The sequence below is a fragment of the Rhinopithecus bieti genome, unplaced genomic scaffold (genome assembly GCF_001698545.2).
Source record: "Rhinopithecus bieti isolate Rb0 unplaced genomic scaffold, ASM169854v2 scaffold_57691, whole genome shotgun sequence".
NCBI lineage: Eukaryota > Metazoa > Chordata > Mammalia > Primates > Cercopithecidae > Rhinopithecus > Rhinopithecus bieti.
The window spans coordinates 4,126,749-4,149,356 of record NW_016824383.1 but is presented as its reverse complement, the minus strand read 5'-3'; the positions used below and the strand labels follow the sequence as shown (position 1 = coordinate 4,149,356).

At 46.3% G+C, this 22,608-nt stretch overlaps 1 long non-coding RNA gene across 1 annotated transcript in view; it reads right to left on the bottom strand.

Annotated features, from left to right (window-relative positions):
• The window catches only part of LOC108522235 (uncharacterized), a 42,889-nt gene extending 41,852 nt beyond the window's left edge, over window positions 1-1,037 (bottom strand). Inside the window, exon 1 of the long non-coding RNA XR_001883411.1 lies at window positions 962-1,037. This is a non-coding gene — a long non-coding RNA (uncharacterized LOC108522235). The remainder of the gene's footprint in view (window positions 1-961) is intronic.
• Window positions 1,038-22,608: the final 21,571 nt, after the last annotated feature.

Here is a 22,608-nt window from a genome sequence, read left to right as displayed (position 1 = left end):
AAAAAAAAAAAAAAAAAAAAAAAACCACCCACAATTAAAGGAACAAGGTCCCTAACAAAGGATTTTCAAAAGTTGTGGCCTGAGGGGAATAAGATAAAAAGCAACAGGATGTCATGGAACTCAAGGAAAAGGGACCTTCATGAAGGTGAAGGGAGAAGTCAGCAGTACCTGGTGTTGGTTTTTCCTTTCTGGAACTAAAAGCCAGAATGATTGACAAGGCCCCCCAGTGATGGCGATCGTGATCCATTCACTCCCAGCAAACCGGGGGAGGAGGACACAGCGTGGAGGTAGCCTGTGGAGGAGGGCGGAATCCTGCCTCCTGCCAGGGCCGGTTCCCAGCCACACTGTGGTGGTTTCATTGCAAATCACCAGGTCCTGGGTCTGACACTTTACTCTCCCAGTTCCCAAAGAGCAACTGTCACGCAAGCTGATCTGAACCTCCACTGGCTTCTCAGACTCAAACCAAGTACTCTTTCTCCTCCTAGGACCATGAGTTCTATTCAGAGTGGGCCCTGGAGGCCTTCAAAGCAGGGCCCCAGGGTTCTCAGGGTGAACTAAACATTCTCCACAGATCCCGTTGGCCCCACACCTGGCTTATATGGCTCCAGCCCCGAGCTACCCAGCACCGTCCTGATGTAACATATGTGTTCAGCAAAGATACACAAGGACTGGCAAGGATGCCTCATACTAATTGATCCTAAATCTAAAATACTATGTTTTTGTTACATTCACACACATGCATCACACACCTGTAGGCACACATGAACACATCCATGCACACATGCACATATTTTCTTCCAGTTTAACTCATGCTACTTAGAGAACCAGCTAGAAGGTGAGCTTTCTCCTAGGCCCTCTCATTATAGTTGAGGACACCCAGGCCCCAAGAAGCTCAGCGTTTCACCAACAACCCTTGACAGTGACGGTGAGTGTCACCCTGAACCCCTTCCCTCTCTCTTACCTCAGTGCTCCTTTTAACTTCCTCTTCTTATTTTATTTCTTGCCAATTCATGCCCTGCCTTCTCTCCAGAACTCAACCCTGAACTTCTCCCACTGGCACCGCCGTCTGTAACCAGCCCCTGCTAACTCCTCAGAATGAGTGGATGCCAGAGAATGCTGACTTCCTCCCAAGAAGAAAGGGAAGGAAGCAGCACCCTCCTGTCGACCAGATCCCACCAAGACCCCTTCCCACAGACCTGCTTGATGTTGCCTCTCCCAGCGGCGGGGAATGCTTGGGCGGGGTGGCTCTGCTTCTCACAGCAAAGAGAAAATTCTTGGAGGGCAGAGGCTGTCCTCAATACATTTTCCACCTGGTCCCCTCCCTCTAACGGGTGTTCTATTAAAAACGCATGCACCACACATGTCTCTCAGAGGCTAGGCGGGCTTCAGGGCTACCGGGCCCTGATGGGCTCCAGCCTATGCCCAGAACCCCAAAAGCTCTCTGTCCTGGAGGGAGTCCACTTCCTCCGAACTTCCCAGGAAGCCACCCAGCCCACTGACATCCATCAAAAACAAGCTTCCTGGGCAGGTTGTGCCTGGAGGATGGATCCTCTAATGCAGCATCATCCCTACGGGGGAGACCTGAAGCAGACTGTTTTCAAAGTAGTTTTTCTATCAAGGCCTGGGCAAAATGCATTCATTAGAAAAATCAGAGATAGAAGGAAGCTCATGAACTCATTAGGGTAAACAGAATCCGCAGTTAGTTTACAACTGTCTCTCTGATATCCCAGGAAAAATATGTCTTACAGTTTATCCTAGGGATGCCATCAGAGAAAGGTATATATATAGGTGTATATATATACACACACACATATGCATAGATATACGCCATATATCTGTGTGTATGAATCTTGTTTATATATAAATCACAGATAAACAGTATATACGTATATACTATGTGTGTATGTCTGTATATGCATATATACAAATATACACCTGCTCATATACATACACATACAAAGGCATATTTATGTGCTGGTTTTTTTGTTTTTTGTTTTTTGTTGTTTTCACACAGAGTCTGGCTTTATCGCCCAGGCTGGAGTGCAATGGCGCCATCTCGGCTCAGTTTTTAATAGCAAAACATTGGAAACTTCTTAAATGTCCATCAGTAGGTGACAGGTTAAATCACAGGTCTGCAAGTGGGCCAGTGGGCCAAAACCAAGTCTAGGACCTATGTTGTGAATAAAGTTTTATTGGAACATAGCCACACCTGGTCATTTACGTCTTTGACCAGTTTGGAGCTACAATAACGGAGTTGAGTATTTGCAGCAACGACCATCTGACCCACAAAGCCAAAAATATTTACTATCTGGTCATTTACAGAAAAAGTTTGTCGACGCCTAGGTTGAATTATGCTTCCCCTAAATGAAGCTATTAAATGATCCTGTAAGTCTGTAATTACGGCTACCAAAAGTCCGTGATCTCTTACAAAGTAAGAAAATCGTTGGAAAATGTTGACACAATCCCATTCTCATGAGAGCAAAATGTATTCACCTGAATGTGTGTACAAAAATGTGCGTTGAAAACTATGTATCTTTCCTCTAGAAAGTTATGAGAGAAGGAAGATAACAGATGGTATTTTTTCTTCCTTGTATTTTCTTTTGTGTTTGATTTTAAACAATGAGTATACCTTAAAGTTCTTTTATTGGGGAAACAGTTGCTCACTTCCTCCACTCCCTTAGAGCTGGTGAAAGTTTTCAGCTTTAGGAAGGGCTGTGTCAGGGAAACATCTTGGCTTCTGTGGTGTTGGGGCAGCAAAGGGTCAGGAAAGACAAACCCTCAGAGGAGAGGACCCCAGTGACATCCTTGGGTGGGCTCCTGCCTGAGCAGCAACTTCTTCCAGCTCTGTCTCTCACTACGGCCTCTGCCCTTGGCATGGTCCAGAGCTGCGATGGCGAAAACTCTTCACCAAGCATTGCCTCCGCTGCACCCAACCCAGCAGAAAAAGAGTCCAGAGAACATCCCGGTCCTGAGTCAGCCCCTGGCTTCGACCCACAGGACACCACAGGGCGCCACGGGACATGGCACAGCGCCAAGTGCCAGGGCTCTGAGGAGACAGAGCATGATGTCCAAACATGAATGGCTTATTTTTAGCAAAGTCCAGCCCTCGCGTCCTGGCCCTGCTCCAGGGTGAGCAACAGCACTCCCTCTGACTCAGCTCCGCAAGCTGACTCGGTTTCAGAGGAACAAGGTAGTCTCTCCTTGCTGATGTGAGCCGCGGGCAGTCCTCCCCTTCAGGAAAAATCTCTACAGCAGTTCTGAGTCCTTCTGGGACTGTGTGCTGGCTGCTTCCAGAAGAAACACAACCATGGGCTTCAGAACTGGGTGCAGAAACTTCCACACTCCCTCTCCTGGACTTCCATTTTCCAACCTTCCCATGTGATTTTCAAGGAAACCAGAGGGCTGTCTTCTTCCTCCTCTTCCTCTTCCTCCTGCACAGTGAGCCAAGAGCCCCAACCCTGCAGCCCTGGCCTGAAACTGGGGCCTGTTTCTCGGGGGTTTCTCAGTCTCTTCGATCAGTCCCCACACTGTCCAGCAGACTAGAGCAACAAAGGGAGGAATCGTTTTCTTCCAGTAAAGACACTAGAACCTATGTTCCGCTGTAATGGATAATATAGGTTTGCCAGGAAGATGTGCCATCAATGCCAATAAAACAAGGCAGAGTACAGATACCTCGAGAGATCTTGCCAGAGAGGCTCACGGCCCCGATAGGTTTGTGTATGTTTTGGGGTGGGAGGGTACATGACAGAATGAGAGATTATTTTCCTTCCCAACTTTCTTAACATGCCTGAAATAGCGAGGACACAGCTGTCCCTCCCCAGCTGTCCCTGTGTGACTGCAGTTGCAGGTGTCAGTTGTCTCAAAGCAAAGAAAGCGCAGAGCCTGCACGTATCCAGATCTTCCGACAAGATGAAGCCCTGTTCTCCTGGCCTGGCGCCTGGGTTTCTCATTTGCTCCTAGGTCTCCGGTATCGTGCTGCCTGCATCCCGGACAACGCCAGCAGCCCAAGCCTCACTGAACAAGTCAAGACCTCTCTGGATGAGGTCAGGAGCTGGAGCTTCCCCTTATTTTGTTAGGAAGCACCATGCATCAGCCTTTATTCACGCCCTGTAAAGTTGTAGCCTTTAAGGTTAGTCTCTTCCACACCTATAATTCTCTACCAGAGCAATTTGCTGCAGTGAAAGAGCCCTCCAGCAGGCAGTACCTGTGAGTCATGGCTTCTTCCTGGCTCCTGCCTGCCTGAAAGGAGTGGCTACTAACAGGCAGCTTTGATCCTCAGGCTGCTCTGGGAGTTGCAAGAGTCACCAAGGCTCACCTGTAGTCATAAGGTCAAGAGACTTGCCATGAGAAATAGTAACAGTAGCACCGCCTGGATCCCACCCCGGGTCTTCTCCCTTGGGCCTCTGTTCTTCCTGTAGGGGTTGGATCTTTCAGCTCTGCCATCTGCCTTTCATATCATCAGTTCTATTTTGTTTTGTTTTGTTTTGTTTATGAGACAAAGTCTTGCTCTGTTGCCCAGGCTGGAGTGCAGTGGCGCAATCTCGGCTCACTGCAACCTCCGCCTCCCAGGTTCAAACAATTCTCCTGCCTTAGCCTCCCAAGTAGCTGGGACTACAGGTGCCGCTAATTTTTGTATTTTTGGTAGAGATCGGGTTTCACCATGTTGTCCAGGCTGGTCTTGAACTCCTGACCTCAAGTGATCCACCCGCCTCAGCCTCCCAAAGTGCTGGGGTTACAGGCATGAGCTACCGCGCCCGGCTTAGTTGTATTTTTGAGTGAACAACACTCTCCATTGGCAGGGCAAGGGCTCCTTGGTATGTGGCCTCATTTAAGGAGTAGAGTTTCCCCAGGGCCTCTCCCAGGGCTGTTCAAATGACCGAGCACAACCTTTCAAGTGACTTCCCTTCTCTAAGACTCTAAGACTCAGTTTCCTTATCTGTCCAATGGTGGAATTGGAGTAAATATTTGCTAAGTTTCCATCCAGCTCTAATGTACTAAAAATCTGTGAAAATCTGGATTTTCCCATTTCCAGACAAGCCCTGATCCTACTCAACCTTAATCTACAGCTGCCAGAAGAAAACCCCGCAGAGCCAATCCTGACACCAGCGCCATGGCTCTTCAGTTCACAAGCACCATTCTCACTGGAGCCCCACCAGACCTCGATGACGTGGACAGCGCCAGTTACGTGGACAGGCTGAGGCGGGTGGATCACTTGAGGTCAGGAATCCGAGACCAGCCTGGCCAATGTGGTGAAACCCTGTCTCTGGAGATGAGACACACTTTGCCAAATGCCAAATAGCAGCACTAATAATGTAGCCGCCCTGGGGCCTGAGCCTGGCCTCCTGACTCCGAGCCTGGTGCCCCACTTAGCAGCCTCACCTCTCCCCATGGGTGTCTACCTGGCTGGAGACAACACTGGCCAAAGGCAGAACCTCAACCTGCAACCGTCAGTGGGCATTCAAGTGGACCTGCTAGGCTGGACAGAGAGAACGGGAAAGGCAGGAAGGCCTGTTTCTTCCTCCATTTTGGCTGACACAGGCTCCTTAGCACCCGGCCATGTGGCCACCCTCAGATGAAGCTCTGTTCTCTCCATCCCTTTCCTCCTCCTCAGTCTCGGGGATCAGATGGGTGCAGGGCCCTGTTCTGGGGATACTGAGAGCTGTGCATTCAGGTCAGACATGCCCAGTTTAAAATTCACATAGAAGGCCAAGGGCAGTGGCTCAGACCTGTAATCTCAGCACTTTGGGAGGCCGAGGCAGGCAGATCACCTGAGGTCAGGAGATGGAGACCAGCCTGGCCAACATGGTGAAACCCCATCTCTACTAAAACTACAAAAATTAGCTGGGCGTGGTGGCACATGCCTGAAATCCCAGCTATTCGGGAGGCTGAGGAGGGAGAGTTGCTTGAACCTGGGAGGTGGATGGAGGTTGCAGTGAGCCAAGATCGTGCCACTGCACTCCAGCCTGGGCAGCAAGAGTGAAACTCTGTCTCAAAAAAACAAAAATTAAATAAATAAAATTCACAGAGGAGCGTAGTGTCCCTTTCCCATACTCTGACCCCACACAGAAAGGGACAAAGGAATCGTCATGGTGTAAACCATAGGTGTAAACCATAAAAAACAAAAATTAAATAAATAAAATTCACAGAGGAGCGTAGTGTCCCTTTCCCATACTCTGACCCCACACAGAAAGGGACAAAGGAATCGTCATGGTGTAAACCATAATTTTTGTTTTCTCAAAAAAACAAAAATTAAATAAATAAAATTCACAGAGGAGCGTAGTGTCCCTTTCCCATACTCTGACCCCACACAGAAAGGGACAAAGGAATCGTCATGGTGTAAACCATAGGTTGGGCTTCAACTGGGGACCTCCTCCAGCCCCTCGGCCATGACAAAGTGGCCAAAACAGGGAAAAGGGAGCATTCTCTCCACGGCCCCTGTGAGCCTGTGGTCTACTGAAGGTGACAGGAGATGTTTGGGCCAGGGGAAGGGAGGGAGGTATCTGTGTCTTGTCAGCGTTAGAAATTGCCCAGAACATTAGCAGGCCCCACCCAGCCTTCGTCTACAGGCCCTCCTGCTTCTGCTGTGGCTCAAACTTGAAAAGACAACAGCCTTCTTAAAACATTTACATTCCTGCCAAGCAAAGATTCATGTGACTCTGAGTCCCAAAGTACACAGGTTTTCATGGGAAGATTAAAAGACAATTCCGATATTTCATGATAAATTAAGCCAGTCTTGCCAAACATCATTTAAAGAAAAAAAACAAAGAAGAAGAATCCTTACTTTGCTTGCTTGTATTTTCTTTTCTTTCTAGAATCCTGCATGTATCAGTTTTATAACTTCACTGACAACTTTCAATTGGACTTTAATTAAAAGAAAATAGAGGTCAGGCGTGGTGGCTCATGCCTGTAATCCCAGCACTTTGGGAGGCTGAGGCGGGTGGATCACTTGAGGTCAGGAATTTGAGACTAGCCTGGCCAACATGGTGAAACCCCGTCTCTACTAAAAAATACAAAAATTAGCCAGGCGTGGTGGCGGGCACCTGTAATATCAGCTACTCAGGAGGCTGAGGCAAGAGAATCACTTGAACTCGGGAGGCAGAGGTTGCAGTGAGCTGAGATCACGCCATTGCACTCCAGTCTGGGCGACAGAGTGAGACTCCACCTCAAAAAAAAACAAAAAAAAGAAAGAAAGAAAGAAAAGAAAAGAAAATAGAGAGCAAGATCAGCCTTGGTCTCCAACTTCTGCAGAAAGTACAAAAAGAGATCATCACGGCTTGAAACAGACTTCCAAAACCTGACAGGAGCCCCAAGATTCATGTAAGGATATTGTGAGGCCAAACCCACTCAAAGACCTCCGGAAATACTGAGAAAGGTGTTCTCTCGCGTGAGCTGAGCTTCGGAAACATTTTGTCATACTCCAGTGTCTCTCTCTCACACACACACACGCACACACACACACACACCAGTGTCCTGCCCCGAATAAAATTATTCTGTCCTTCACTTGCCAACTGGACAACCTTCAATGTTTCTACCCATGAAATGCTTTTGCCAGAAGCCTGAATTCATGCAACGCATATTCATCTAGACTGAATTTTTAAATATGGTGTATTTATATATATATACACACACACACACACACACAATGGGATATTATTCAGCCATAAAAAAGGATGAAATCTTTCATTTGCAGCAACATGGGTGGAACTGCAGCTCATTTTATGAAATAATCCAAGCACAGAAAGACAAGTATTACGTGACCTCACTTCTACGTGGGAGCTAAAAAAAAGTTGGTCTTGTGGAGGAAGAGAGTAGAATAATAGAGACCAGAGGCTAAGAAAGGTGGGAGAAGGGATGAAGAGAGCCTGGTTAGTGGATACAAACATACAGTTAGATAGAAGGAATAAGTTTCAGTATTTGATAGCACAGTAAGGTGACTATGGTTAACAATAATATATTGTACATTTCAAAATAGCTAGAAGAGAAGATTTGAAAGGTTCCCAACACAAATAAATGATAAATGTTCAAGGTGACGGGTATCCTACACATGATAATTTGATCACTACAATTGTATGCTTGTATCCAAATATCACATTTACCCCATAAAGATGTATAAATATTCTATATCCATAAAAAATGCAAAACTAGGCTGTGCACTGTGGCTCATGCCTATAATCCCAGCACTTTGGGAAGCCTAGGAGGGTGTATGTTGGAACGTTATTAGAATGTTTTTTAAGCCTAGATCAGGAGTTCAAGACCAGCCTGACCAAGATGGTGAAACCCCGTCTCTACTAAAAATACAAAATTAGTTGGACGTGGTGGCACACGCCTGTCATCCCAGCTAATCAGGAGGCCGAGGCAGGAGGATCACTTGAACCTGGGAGGCAGAGGTTGCAGTGAGCCGAGATCATGCCATTGCACTCCAGCCTGGGCAACAAGAGCAAGACTCTATCTCAAAAAAAAAAAAAAAAAAAAAAAATGTGCAAAACTAAAAAAAAGTATTTTCAGCTCTTCACAGTTAGACCCATGTTGGAAAATTTGAGTCAAAATAAAGCATGTACATTCAATACATTTGTGCACATTAATGAGTACAATGTTTTTGTACTGCTGGCCCTGACCTTGGAATATTATTAGAATGTTTTTTAAGCAGAGGGGAGATCTCTATTTGGGTTTCGATTACTGTTCAACACTGATGTTACAATGATAGCGTGTGATGAGTCTCCCTGACTGATGGGCCAATGAGGCCCAGAGAAAGCCAGGGTAGACGGTGGGGTGGGATGGGGAGAGTGAGATGCCCACAGCAGCCACAGCACACAGCAGCACACAGACTCTACCACCCTAGAGCTGGAGTCAGGATTCAGTGGACTGGAGTACAGTGGCATGATCTTGGCTCACTACAACCTCTGCCTCCTGGGTTCAAGCAATTCTCCTGCCTCAGTCTCCTAGGTAGCTGGGATTACAGGCGCCCACCACCACACTTGGCTAATGGTATGTGAGAAAGTGTAAATCCAGAGTCCTGAGTTGTCAATCTTGAATTAGAATTCACCACCTGTACTTCTCAAGACTTACCAGGAATTTGCATTCCTTCCATCTACTAGCATAAATTACAAATAGCTGAGGGGTCCTCGTGAAGGAGGAGTGTCTGAGTCCATTTTCTGTTGCTTATGACAGAATATCTAAAACTGGGTAATTTATAAAGAAAAGGAATTTTAGCCAATCACAGTGGCTCATGCCTATAATCCCAACAATTTAGGACGCCAAGGCGGGAGGAACACTTGAGGCCAGTAATTCAAGACCAGCCTTGGCAACATAGGGAGACCCCATCTCTGCGAAAAAAGTAAGAAATTTAAAAATTAGCTGGGTGTGGTAGTGCACACCTGTCGTCCCAGCTACTCAGGAGGCTAAGGTGGGGAGAACACCTTTAGCCCAAGACGTTGAGGCTGCAGTGAGATATTACCATACCACTGCAGCCCAGCCTGGGTGACAGAGCAAAACCTGAAAGAAAAAAAAAGAAGAAAGAAAGAAAGAGAGAGGAAGGAAGGAAGGAAGGAAGGAAGAAGGAAGGAAGGAAGGAAGGAAGGAAGGAAGGAAGGAAGGAAGGGAAATGTATTTTTTTACAGTTATGGTATGGAGGCTGAGAAGTCCAAGGTCAAGGCTCTACATCTAATGAGAACCTTCTTGCTGGTGGTGACTCTGCAGAGTCCCAGGGCGATGCACGGCATCACATGGACTGAGTATGCTAGTGTACGCAGGTCTCTCTTCCTCTTCTTATAAAGCCGCCAGTTTCACTCCCATGATCATCCATTAATCCACTAATCCACAAATGGATGAATCCATTCATGAGGACAGAGATATCGTGGCCCAATCACCTCTTCAAGGCCCCCCTCTCCATACTGCCACTTCAAGGATTAAATTTCAACATGAAAGAGGAAACACATTCAAATCATAGCAGGGAGGTATCTCTAAATAAATCAAAGAGGACTCAAAACACAGGGATGAAGAGCTTTGAAAGCTATAGTCTTATTCCACTAATGGTGCTATCATCCTGACAGTTTTGAGGTTGCCCATGGGGACAGTTTATTGACTGTTTATTGCCCTTGGTGATTAAATAAATAATAACTACTTATTATTTTATGGTGGATATGATTTGTGGAGGCAACCAAGAGAAAACAGTAGAGTATAAAGGTGAAGAACTTGGATTCTTTTGGAGCAGTGGTTGGTGACACTGGAATACAGTCTCCCAAGGGACTGCTCTAGTCTACACATGGCAATATCACTGCTATGGCTTGAATATTTGTCCCCTCCAAAATTCATGTGGAAATTTAACTACCATTGTAACAGTATTAAGAAGTAGGCTCTTTAAGAAGGGATTAGGCTCTGAAGGCTCTATTCCCACAGGTAGGATTAATGCTATTATAAAGGATAAGTCCATCCCCCTTTTTTCTCTTTGCCCTTCTGCCTTGGGCCATGTGAGGACAAGGTGTTGCTCCCCTCTGGAGGATGCAGTGCTCAAGGCACCATCCCAAAATCTGCCACTCCTTGACATTGGACTTCCCAGCCTTCAGAACTGTGAGCAAATAAACTTCCGCTTTTTATAAATTACCAGTCTGTGATATTCTAACAGCAAAAAATCAACTGAGATAATCACTTCCTCTCATGTTCCTTTGCTGAAAACCAGCCCATGGTTCCACTAGATAGAGGGACTAGCTATATACCAGAAAAGAAGATGAAAGCAAGTATTGAGAAGCACAACCCAAGGAATGTATCACTCCAGCCCTGCCCAGGCCTCATCCTCCCAACGCAATCAACGGCAGGGAAGCATGGTGACCCTTCTAAAACCAATATGTCTACATTGGTAACCTATCAAATCAGTGAGAAAACAGGTCTGCGGTATCCCAGATGTCTCAAATGTGCATGCTTGGATTTAGATATTTATCCAAACGCCAAACCCCCAAACACCAAACCCTCTGTTGAGTCTGCCCAGAATTCCACTCAGGATACTCAAAAATTCTGCTCATGTCGTCCTAGGCCACTGCCCCCTTATCCACCCCAGATTGTCCCATGGTCCTGCTTTGGTAATTGCCATAATGCAATCTGCCTTTCTTCCAGGTGTGTGCAACCTATATTATGTATCTGTGATGCAAATCATGCAAAGAACCAGGTGGCTACTTTCCATTTTATCTCATGCTCTCAGCTGGTATTAAACAGACCTATCTGATTTTCCTTGTCTGTATACTTTCAGTTCTGTTTTTGGTGCTTACCTATTATTACTTTTATATTTCATGGTTCATGTTACCACTCATCAATTTGTCTCCTATCTTATGTCTATAAAGTATCTCCAGATATGTAATAAGGAAGCAATACATGAGTGGCCTCCAGGGAATGGAACTCGGTGGATATAGGACTGTCTAGAAGGGAGATTTTAGGACATTTTAAATGTTGAACCACATGAGCAAATACTTAATCAAAAATACTTTTTTTTTTTTGAGATGGAGTCTCACTCTGTTGCCCAGGCTGGAGTGCAGTGGCGCAATCTCAGTTCACTGCAACCTCTGCCTCCTGGGTTCAAGCAATTCTCCTGCCTCAGCCTTCCAAGTAGCTGGGATTACAGGCACCTGGCACTACGCTTGGCTAATTTTTGTATTTTTAGCAGAGACGGGGTTTTACCACATTTCCAGGCTGGTTTAGAACTCCTGATCTCAGGTGAGCTGCCTGCCTCAGTTTCCCAAAGTGCTGGGATTACAAGCATGAGCCACTGTGCCTGCCCTCAAAAATACATTAATTGAAATCAAATAAATTAATAAAATAAAAATAAATTAACTGAAACAATAATTAAATTAATGATGTTCTTTGTTGTGATGAGGTTAGCAAGGAGATCTTACTGGTAAGGAGTGGAATGGAAAAGAGGAACCATCTGTGTTCTGAAATAGAATCCCAGAGGAAAAGAGAGCTGCTTAAAGAACATATTTAAAAACATTTTTGATGTGATATGGAATGTGACCACCTTCCTCCCACCTCCACCAAGAAATATTCAGGAGAAGCTACAAAACCCATCAACGCTTTGGGAGTCAAGGATGTGGAGAAATTGGAAACTTCATGCACTGTGGGTGGAAATGGAAGATGGCGCAGCTGCTATGAAAAACAGCATGAAGCTTCCTTAAAAAAATTAAATATAGAATTCTCATTATCCTAAAATTTCACTTCTGGGTATATACCCAGAAGAACTGAAAGCAGGGTCTCAAAGAGGTATTTGTGCACCCATGTGTACCATGGCAGCATTATTCACAACAGTCAAAAGGTAGAAGCAACTCAAGTGTCTATTGTCAGAGGAATGAATAAACAAGATGTGGTCTATCCATACAATGGAATATTATTCAACCTTGAAAAAGAAGGAAATTCCCACACATGCTACGATGTGAATGAACCTTGAGGACGTTATGCTGAGTGAAATAAGCCAGTCACGAAAGAACAAATGCTGTATGATCCCACTTACGTGAGGCATCAAGAGTAGTCAAATGCATAGAAACAGAAAGTAGAAGAGTGGTTGAGGGGGCGGCTCGTGTGAGGGTGGGGAAAGAATGGGGAGTTAGTGTTTCCTGGGTATAGGGTTTCAGTTTTGCAAGATGAAAAGAGTTTTGGGGATGGATGGGTGGTGATGGTTGCCGAACGATGTGAATGCACTTAACCCTACTGAGCTGCACACTTAGAAATGGTTGCAGTGGTAAATTTTATGTTATGTGTGTTGACTTCAGTTTAATTTTTTAATTTAAAAAATACTTTATATGTTGTGTGATGTGTGTGTGTGTGTGAGAGAGAGAGAGAGATGTCAGGTTGTTTGGGGGTGGGAACAATGGTGGATGATAATGTACTAAGCATAGATGCAAAGCAAGGGCAAGATGACCTGTAACATCTGTGTGACAACTCTAGGGCAATCCTTTGGCAAACAATGAGCAGTGCTCAGGTGGTTTCTTTGGCTCCAAAAGTATCCTGAACCTCCTCCAGCTGTGCTACCAACTCCTGGCACCCAGCATGGTGTCGCATGCTTCTTAGTTGATAGAAAAAATCGCCTGCCTTGGAGGATATATAGTGTGGCTTCTGACATCTTCCTTGTTTGTCTTGGAGTGAGATTCCCTTCCCACATCTGCTCAGTCATTTAGCCAGTAACTTTTGGTCTGTGCACACCATGGGCCAGGCTCTGTACTAGACACGGGGGATTGAGAGGTGAACACGGCAGTCGCTGCCTCCAGGAGGCTCCCAGTCCAGCAGAAAAGACAGACACATAGACAAGCACCCGCCACAAAGCAGGAGGCACATGATGATGGGTGGCACCAGGAGCTATGGGGACATGGGGCATTGTAATGCCCCATGTCCAGAGTCATCTGGAGGGCATGGAGGGCATCCCCAGAAGGGGGACACTCACAGTCCAGCTGAGATCTGGAAAATTCGGAGTTATTCCTGAAAAACAAAAAAAAAGCCAAACCTTAGAGGGGAGATTAGGGAATAAGAATACAGAGGTGCAGCTACTCATAGAACAGCACTGTGAGGTCTAGAAGAGACCCAAGAGAGGACACGGTGTCTTTAAGGAACAAAGAGAAAATAGTAGCACTAAAGCATGGAGCACCAGGTGAGCTGTGCTGAAGCAGGCAGGCAGTCCTCAGGCACTAAAGGTCTTAGCACCTGTTTAGGAGCAGCTGTCACCATGCCAGGAGCAGTGGGAAATGTTTGAAAGTACTCAAACAAAAGAGCACCCTAATCCCATTTGCAATTCTAAATGAACAATGGAACTGCACCTTCAGTTGGAGAAGTGTGAGGCTGGTGTGGATGTTGGGGGATCTGTGTATTAGTTCCTGTGGCTGCTGTCACAAATTACTACAAACTCGGTAGCTTAAAACAACAGAAATTTATTACATCACAGTCCAGGAGGACAGAAGTTGGAAATTTGTTTCACTGAGTTCAAATCAAGCTGTTGGCAGGGCCAAGTTCCCTCCAGAGGCTCTAGCGGAGCTCTCTGTGACTTCTGGTAGCTGCAGGCATTCATTGGCTTGTGGCTGCATCCCTCCAATCTCCATCTGCATCTTCATTGTCACCTTTACTGTGTGTCCCATCTCCTGCTGGCTCTTCCTTGTAAGGACACTTGTGATGGTATTTAGGACCCACCTGAATAATCCAGGATAATCTTCTCGTCTCAAAATCTTCATTTAAACTCCTGTACACTGTTGGTGGGAATGTGAGAAGGTACAGTCTATGTAACAGGATGATAGTTTCCAAAAAATTTAAACATAGAATTACCATATGGTCCAGCAATTCCTCTCCTGGGTATAGTCCCCAAAGAACTGAAAGCAGAGTCTAAAGAGATATGTGTACACCCATGTTCACAGCAGCATTATTTACAATAGCTACAAGGTGAAAGTAATACAATGTCCATCAACGGCTGAATAAACAAATGTGGTATATACACACAATGGCATATGATTCAGCCTTTAAAAGGAAGGAAATTCTCTCATATGCTACAGAAATAAGCCAGTCACAAAAGGGCAAGGACTGTATGAGTCCACCTTTTTATTTCATTTTATTTTTGAGACGGTCTCGTTCTGTCACCCAGGCTGGAGTACAGTGGTGTGATCCTAGCTCATTGCAGCCTCTGACTCCTGGGCTCAAGTGATTCTCCCACATCAGCCTCCTCAGTAACTGGGACCACAAGTGTGCACCACCACCCCGGTATATTAGTCCGTTTTCACACTGCTGATAAAGACATACCTGAGACTGGGCAATTTACAAAAGAAAGAGGTTTAATGGACTCTCAGTTCCACAAGGCTGGAGAGACTTCACAATCATGGCAGAAGGCAAGAAGGAGCAAGTCACGTCTTACGTGGATGGCGGTAGGCAAAAAGAGAGCTCGTGCAGGGAAACTCCCATTCTTAACACCATCAGATCTCGTGAGACTTATTCACTATCGCAAGAACAGCACGGGAAAGACCTGCCTCCGTGATTCAATTACCTCCCACCGAGTTCCTCCCACGACACTTCAGAATTGTGGGAGTTACAATTCAAGATGAGATTAGGGTGGGGACACAGCCAAACCATATCACCTGGCTAATTTTTAAATCTTTGGTAGAGACAAAGTCTGACTAGTTGCCCAGGCTGGTCTCGAACTCCAGGGCTCAAATGATCCTCCCGCCTCAGCCTCCCAAAGTACTGAGATTGCAGGCGTGAGCCACTGTGCGTGGCCTCATTCCACCTAATATGAGGCATCTAGTGTAGTCAAATGCATAGAGACAGAAAGTGGAAGAGTCATTGCCAGGGGCTGAGGAGAGACAGAAATGGAAGTTGTTGTTTAATGGGTACAAAGTTTCAGTTCTGCAAGACAAAAATGGTCACACAACATAGGCATATACTTAACGCCACTGAACTCTGCACTTAGATGATTAAACTGTTCAAGTCGATGTTGTATATTTTACCACAATTTTAGATTTTTTTTTAATTTCTTAATCACATTGGCAAAAATTTTCCCACGTAAGGTAACATTCACTGTTTTCCGGGGATTGGCACTTGATATCTTTGGGGCCACTATTCAGACTGCTGCAGTCACTTAGGAGACTACTGCAGTGGTCCAGAGAAGAAGTGATGGAGGCATGAACTAGACCACAGGCAGTGGGGATTCTAGAGCTGCCAGGGAGGCACTGCTGGTGGCAGCTGGGAACCGAACGGGAAGAGTAATGCCTGGCACCCTGGTTTCTGGCTGGGGCAACTCACAGAAACTCTCAGGAATGCTGAGAGAAGAGCAGATTGGGGGTGGGATCAAAGAGGGGACTGCTGTTGGGGAAGAGGTTGAGATGAGTTTTAGACACATTTGCAGGTGTCAACCAAAAGTTGGGCCACTGAGCAGACACCTGCCTACATCTTGAGGCCCCACACGAAGGTCTTGTCCCAAATGGGTGAGCCATGGCAGAGCAGGGATGCTATGGAGGGAGGAGGTAGCCACAGGCAGGGCTTGGGGGTAGTCTGGAAAACAGTGAATGAGAGGAGTCAGGGTAAGGAGGCGAGGTCTGTGGAGGTGCTGCAAGAAGGCATTGGGCACTGATTCCAACAGAGAGCCAGGAGCTCAGGAAGGCTCAGGTGGCTGGACCATGGCAGGGGGCAGACGCAGAATAATAATGGCCTTCCATGAAGGCAAGACTATCTCTAGCAAAATGTTCACCCTCCATGCCAAGCCTCCCTCCCAACCATCCCTTCTGATTTCCCATGCTATGAGGGCCTGGGCACCAGAGCCCTTGGAGAGAAGATCCATCGGAGGAGGGAAGGTGGGAGGACCCACATGGCTCAGGTTAAACTTACACCTGGCCTTGCATGGAGAAGTCTCGGCGAACTTCTGAACAACAAATCAAGTTACAGATGGCTGAAACAAAGGGTAGTTTCCCAGGAGCTGCTAAGAACATCAGTAGGGGGCCTGTAGACTCACCCAAGTCAGACTCAACTGTATCTTTTTTTCCAATATTTTAAAATTGTAGTAAATATACATAACAGAAAATGTACCATCTTAACCTTTTTTTTCTTTTTTTGAGACAGCATCTCACTCTGTCACCCAGGCCAGAGTTCAGTGGTGTGATCTCAGCTCACTGCAACCTCCATGTCCAGGGTTCGAGTGATTCTGCTGCCTCAGCCTCCCGAGTAGCTGGGATGACAGGCATGCGCTACCACCATGCCTGGCTAATTTTTGTATTTTTAGTAGAGACGGGGTTTCACCATGTTGGCCAGACTGGTCTCATAACCCCTGACCTCGAGTGATCAGCCTGCCTCCGCCACCCAGAGTGCTGGGATTACACATGTGAGCCACCATGCCCGCCTCCATCTTAACCATTTTTAAGCACGTTGTTCAGTGGTGTGACATACATTCCAATGCTGTGCAGCCATCTCACTAACCATCTCCAGGCACTTTCAACTTGTAAAACTGAAAGTCTGTACCCATTCAACAATAACGCCCCACGTCCCATCCCCTCAACTCTATCTTTTTAAAGTGCTTTTCCCAGTGAAGTTTCTAACATTGCTAAAGAGCATAAAATGTAAAGATGCGGCCACGCAGCAGGGGCTTTTTACCCTGCAGAATGCCCACTAAACTGTTTTGTATGTTTAATTTTTTTAACCAAGGAAATAGGGGATGCCCAAGATTTGGTCCCCAAACCAGAAAGACTGTGGGTTCTTTGCATCAAGCCGGGGGTTTTAGGTTTTAGTGCACTCCCCGTGGGCACTCTGTCGGCCCGCTCCTCGGGTGTTCCCCCGCCCCTGCCTTTTCCTCTCTCATCTCCTCCATCCACCCCTCTCAGCCTTGCAGTCAGCCTGCCTCTCCTCTGGCTGCTCCATTTGTAGGGAGGGTCTGCTTGAAGGGAGTTCCCATTCTCTCTCACCCAGAGTCAAGACTCTTGACTCTATTGCACCTAAAAAGTTCCTGAGGAATTTGACAATGCCCCACCCTCAGAGATAAAGGGTGAAGCCCAGGAATCTGTATTTTTAACAACCATCCCAGGTGATCCCGATACTTCAAGGACAGAGACACTTGCACACGCCCCCACACACACCCACACTGACTACCTGCACACTCCCACAGCTCAGAAGGCTGCAGGACCCACAGTAGGTATTCGGGACTATTTGCTCAATCCACACCTGAGTCGTTGCACAATTAAGTCCCTCGGAACGCCTCGCCTGCCATCTGACAGCTTCCCATCCAGAAACCACACAGTACAGTAAAAAACAGAAAAAAGAAAGCCGTTAGACCCCAGTGAATGTTATTTTTAATGAAAGTGGTGCATTTTGACTCACAATGTTGAAACCAGATTATAAATGAGTCATCAGTGAATCGACCACAAAGAGCCTTTGCGGAGGTGATTTACAGGAGAGCTCTGATGTCTGCTGTCCCCTGCACATGCTTCACAGAGATGCTGTCAGACGCAGAGCTGGTCTGGGGCATCTGTTGCCGCGTCAGCTCAAAAGGACGCTGTGTTGTCACCAACGGGATTCCCCAGCCCAGGCGGTGTTGCGGTCCCACCCACACAAGGAAGGCAGCCATCACTGAACAATGCTTGTGGTTACATCATCATTGCTGGTTTCCAGGTAGTGACTAGCAGATACTGGAGAGAGACAGGCCATCTGCTCTTCCTGTGCACCCCAGCTCCTCCCTCATGCCCACATCCTCTCGCCTGGTCTTCTAGAAGCAGCCCCTATGCAGACAGACCAGCAGGACTGAAAGCTGGACAGACTCGAGCCAGAGAGCCAGGTAGAACAACCTGGCCAGAAAAAGTCTGGCCACAAAGAGTCTGGCCACAGCCCCGCTTTCCTCATCTCTGAAACGTCCACATGGCTGCCTGCCCTGCCCGGCTCAAGGGAATGTTGCAAGGCTCTCATGGAAACCATGCTTGTGAGTGTTTTGAGGACTATCATAACCCGTCCCAAGGTCAGAAGACAGTAGAAAACAAAAATCTTGCTTTCAGAGGGTGCTTTCACCAGTCGGCAGCCTCTCCCCCCGGGCAAAGCCAGACAACTAGAACAGAATGAACCAGCAGAGTAGGGTAGGGGTGAAATGCTCCACTTCCAACCCAGAAAGGAGAAGCCAATATTCATGTTTCCCCTTAGAGAAACAGGCAATGTTTGAACAGGAACAACAATGCCAGAGGGTCAGTCCACACACAGAACACCCCATCTCCACACCGATGGAGGACTGACTGTCCTGCTGCTGAACTGCACCCCTGGGGCTCTCCAGGACACTCCACTGGTGGCCACACTCAGGAAAATGAAGAAAAGCCTTCAAAAGGACCCTTCTGGCCATTTAGGAAATGCACCGGCCTGCTAGCTCCTGCCGGCCTGCTAGCTCCTGCCGGCCTGCTAGCTCCTGCCGGCCTGCTAGCTCCTGCTGGCCTGTTCAGAGCTGCCTCCACTGGGGCAAGAATTTGCAGCCAAGAAAATCCCTGACAACCCCAGGGACAGAAGGGTCAGTCTGGTGGGATGGGAGACCATCGACCAACCCAGCAACCCAGATTAGCCTGCTCCACCGGGAACTCTGTGTCCAGAGAGCAGGATCTGCCACGAGCAAAACTAGGCCTCATGTACTATTCCACAATAGCAACTAGAAAGCATGTGACCCAGAAAACCTTCAAAGAAGGCCAGAAATTCATTAAATCTGAAAAGGAGGGAAGAAGGGCGGGGGAGAGGAAAACACTGTTTAGCAAAGCCAACTGAATCCCTCTTTCATGCGTCACAGATGCTGGACCAGTCTCAGCATTCAAGAGGAAGAGAAAATGAAAACAAAACCAATCTGGAGTTGAATGTCAGCCTTCCCCTCACTGGTTCTGGGTCCTTTGCAAGGCCATATTGTCCCTGGACCTCTCTTGCTTCACTGACCTTCCTCCCAGGATTGCCATGAGGATTAAATGGACTCATATATGTGTTGTACCTACACAGTACCTGGAACATAGTAAACATCCAATAATGTTGGTTTCTTGCTACAAGAAATTGTAAAATATGGCCACAAATTCTTCCTATCTTGGTAAGCACATCCCTTGGCAATTACTTAGCTGCTATTCCCAACAAGAGTTGAGGTCTGTGTCCCTACCCCTTGAATCCGGGCTAGCCTGGGACTTGCCTCAACCAGTAGAATTTAACAGAAGTAACAGTGTGTGACTTCCAAGGCTAGCCCTTGCCACTTCCACTTTTGCCCTCTCGGAATGTGGCCCAGAGACAGCCATCTAAGGAAGCTGATCTAGCCCACTGGAAGAGGGGTGGGCAGATGGAGAAGCGAGGTCCCCCAACCAGCTGCCAGTCACATGAGAGAGGCCATCTCAGGTCTTCCGGCCCAGCTGAGCACTCAACTAAATGCAGTCACATGAGTGAGTGAGCCCAAGCAAAACCAGCAGAACTGTCCAGACAACTCTTACAATCAGGAAAATAATCAATTCTTGTTTGTTTGTTTGTTTTTTGAGACAGAGTCTCTGTTGTCAGGCTGGAGTATAGTGGCGCAGTCTTGGCTCACTGCAACCTCCGCCTCCTGGGTTCAAGCGATTCTCCTGCCTCGGCCTCCTGAGTATCTGGGACTACAGGAGCCTGCCACCACATCCAGCTAATTTTTGTATTTTTAGTAGAGATGGGGTTTCATCATGTTGGCCAGGATGGTCTTGATCTCTTGACTTCGTGATCAGCCCACCTCGGCCTCCCAAAGTGCTGGGATTACATTGTTGTTTTAAGTCACTAAGCCTTGGGATGATTTAGTATGCAGAAAATTCTTACTGAAATACCTTTCTTATTTCCACCTCTAAAACATCTTCTCCCTTGGACATTCTTGGGTTTCCCTTAGCCATACCACATCTGGTAGATTATTCGATGAAAAACTAAGAGTTTATGGGGACCAGGAACTATGGTTCTTACAGTCATCAAGTCATTTTTATGCCCACATGTCATGATAATTAACAATCAAACAATGAAGCAGCATCTGCCAACTCAGGTTGATAATTAGCAAGTCTGCTTATTCTACCTTTAAAATAGATGACAAATTCAATGACTTATCTCCAATTCCACCACAATCTCTTACCTGAATTATTGTGTTACCCCCCTAATTGGTCTCCCCCTTCTATTTATGTCTCTCTACACATTGCTCTTCTCCACAATGAAACCAAAAGATTTTGAAATATATTCACTCATGCATTCACTTCTTCAACAAAATTTAATTTTGGCCAAAATATCTTCCTCTGTGGAATTTACATTCTAGTTGACATTTGAGAAATTAATAAGTTAATGAATAAAATATATGATGTGATACACTCAGCAAAAAATGAAGCAGGAAATGAGGAGGCATGGATAGATGGTGTTGGGAGGGGTACCAGTTGTGAATAAGGCAACCAGGAAAGGTTTCAATGGGAAGGTGACACTTACAGACCAATGGAATGGCAAGTGTAAGCACCCTGAGACAGAACCGTTCCTGGCGTACTGCAGAAATAGCAAGGAGGCTAGTGTGGCTACACAGCATAAGAAAGGGAGGCCTGCCACTGCACTCTAGCCTGGGCGACAGATTGCGAACCTGTCTCAATAAATAAATAAATTAGCATAGGGGAGAGTTAGGAAGAAATGAGTTCAGAGAAGTAACGGGGAAGGGAGGTGGAGAAAGTCAGATTACACACCACGTTGCAAACCAATGTAAAGACTTAAGCTTTTGCTCTAGTGGTATGGAGAGCCATTAAAGCATTTTCCCCAGAAGAGTTACATGACCTGATGATGTACATTTTAATAGTGCCACTCTAGATAATGTATTGAATACAGACTGAAGAATATTCTGAGATGATGCCTATCACATAATTTTTTAATGTCCCCAAATACTAACATCAAAAATAGGTAGTACAGCCGGGAGTGGTGGCTCAGGCCTGTAATCCCAGCACTCTGGGGGGCCAAGGTAGGTCAGGAGTTTGAGACCAGCCTGGCCAAGATGGTGAGACTCTGTCTCTACTAAAAATACAAAAATTAGCCAGGTGTGGTGGTATGTGCCTGTAATCCCAGCCACTCAGTAAGCTGAGACAGGAGAATCGTTTGAACCTGCGAGGTCAAGGTTGCAGTGAGCTGAGATTGCACTACTGCACTCCAGCCTGGGCAACAAAATGAGACTGTGTCTCAAAAGAAAAAAAACAAAAAGTTGGTACAAGTACTAAAGAAGAGCAAAACCAAAAATCCATTTGCCATATTTGTCACAAAACTACCTAACAAAGTATCCCCATGGTTTCCAAAATACAAGTGGATGGAGCGAAACCACCAACAGATCCCAGCTCTGCGTAGAATTAACATCTGTACAGAAGGAAGCAAAGGCGGAGCCGACACATGTGACAGACCTGAGAATCCCCCAATACCCATGAGGACTCAATGGAATGCTGAGAGTCAATTTGAGAATAAGAGCTAAAACAGGAAGGGTTTTGCCCACTCATATACTGGGTGAGTTCAAGGAGTCAGCAGTAAAGGTCTGAAAAGGCTAGAACTGTCTGAGAAAGTCCCATAAATTCTAAAAACTAACCAACCAAAACTCCTTCTGTGACAAAGCCTCACACTGAGAAGAAACTTCTAGGAATAGGACCCAATTTGAGCAACACATGGGGCAAGAGAAAAAGAAAGAGACAAAGGAAAGGATAAAAAGGAGGTAAGAGGAACACAGAGCCTGGAGACCTCAAAAAGTGAGGCACTACATTCCTAAACACTGTGAAAACAACAGAAGAGAGAACTTTAGAGCAGTGAGGCTTAAAAAAAAAAGCCAAGTAGTACTGTATCTTCCAGAGATTCACAGAAACTAGTTTATATTAAAATTTTCAATAGAAAACTATTAAAGGCCAGGCACAGTGGCTCACACCTGTAATCCCAGCACTTTGGGAAGCCAAGGTAGGTGAATCATTTGAGGTCAGGAGTTTGAGACTAGCCTGGCCAACATGGTGAAACCTCATCTCTACTAAAAATAAAAAAATTAGTCCGGTGTGGTGGTGTGTGCCTGTAATTCCAGCTACTCAGGAGGCTGAGGCAGGAGAATTACTTGAAACTGGGAGATGGAGATTGAAATGAGCTGAGATTATGCCACTGCACTCCAGCCTGGGTGACAGA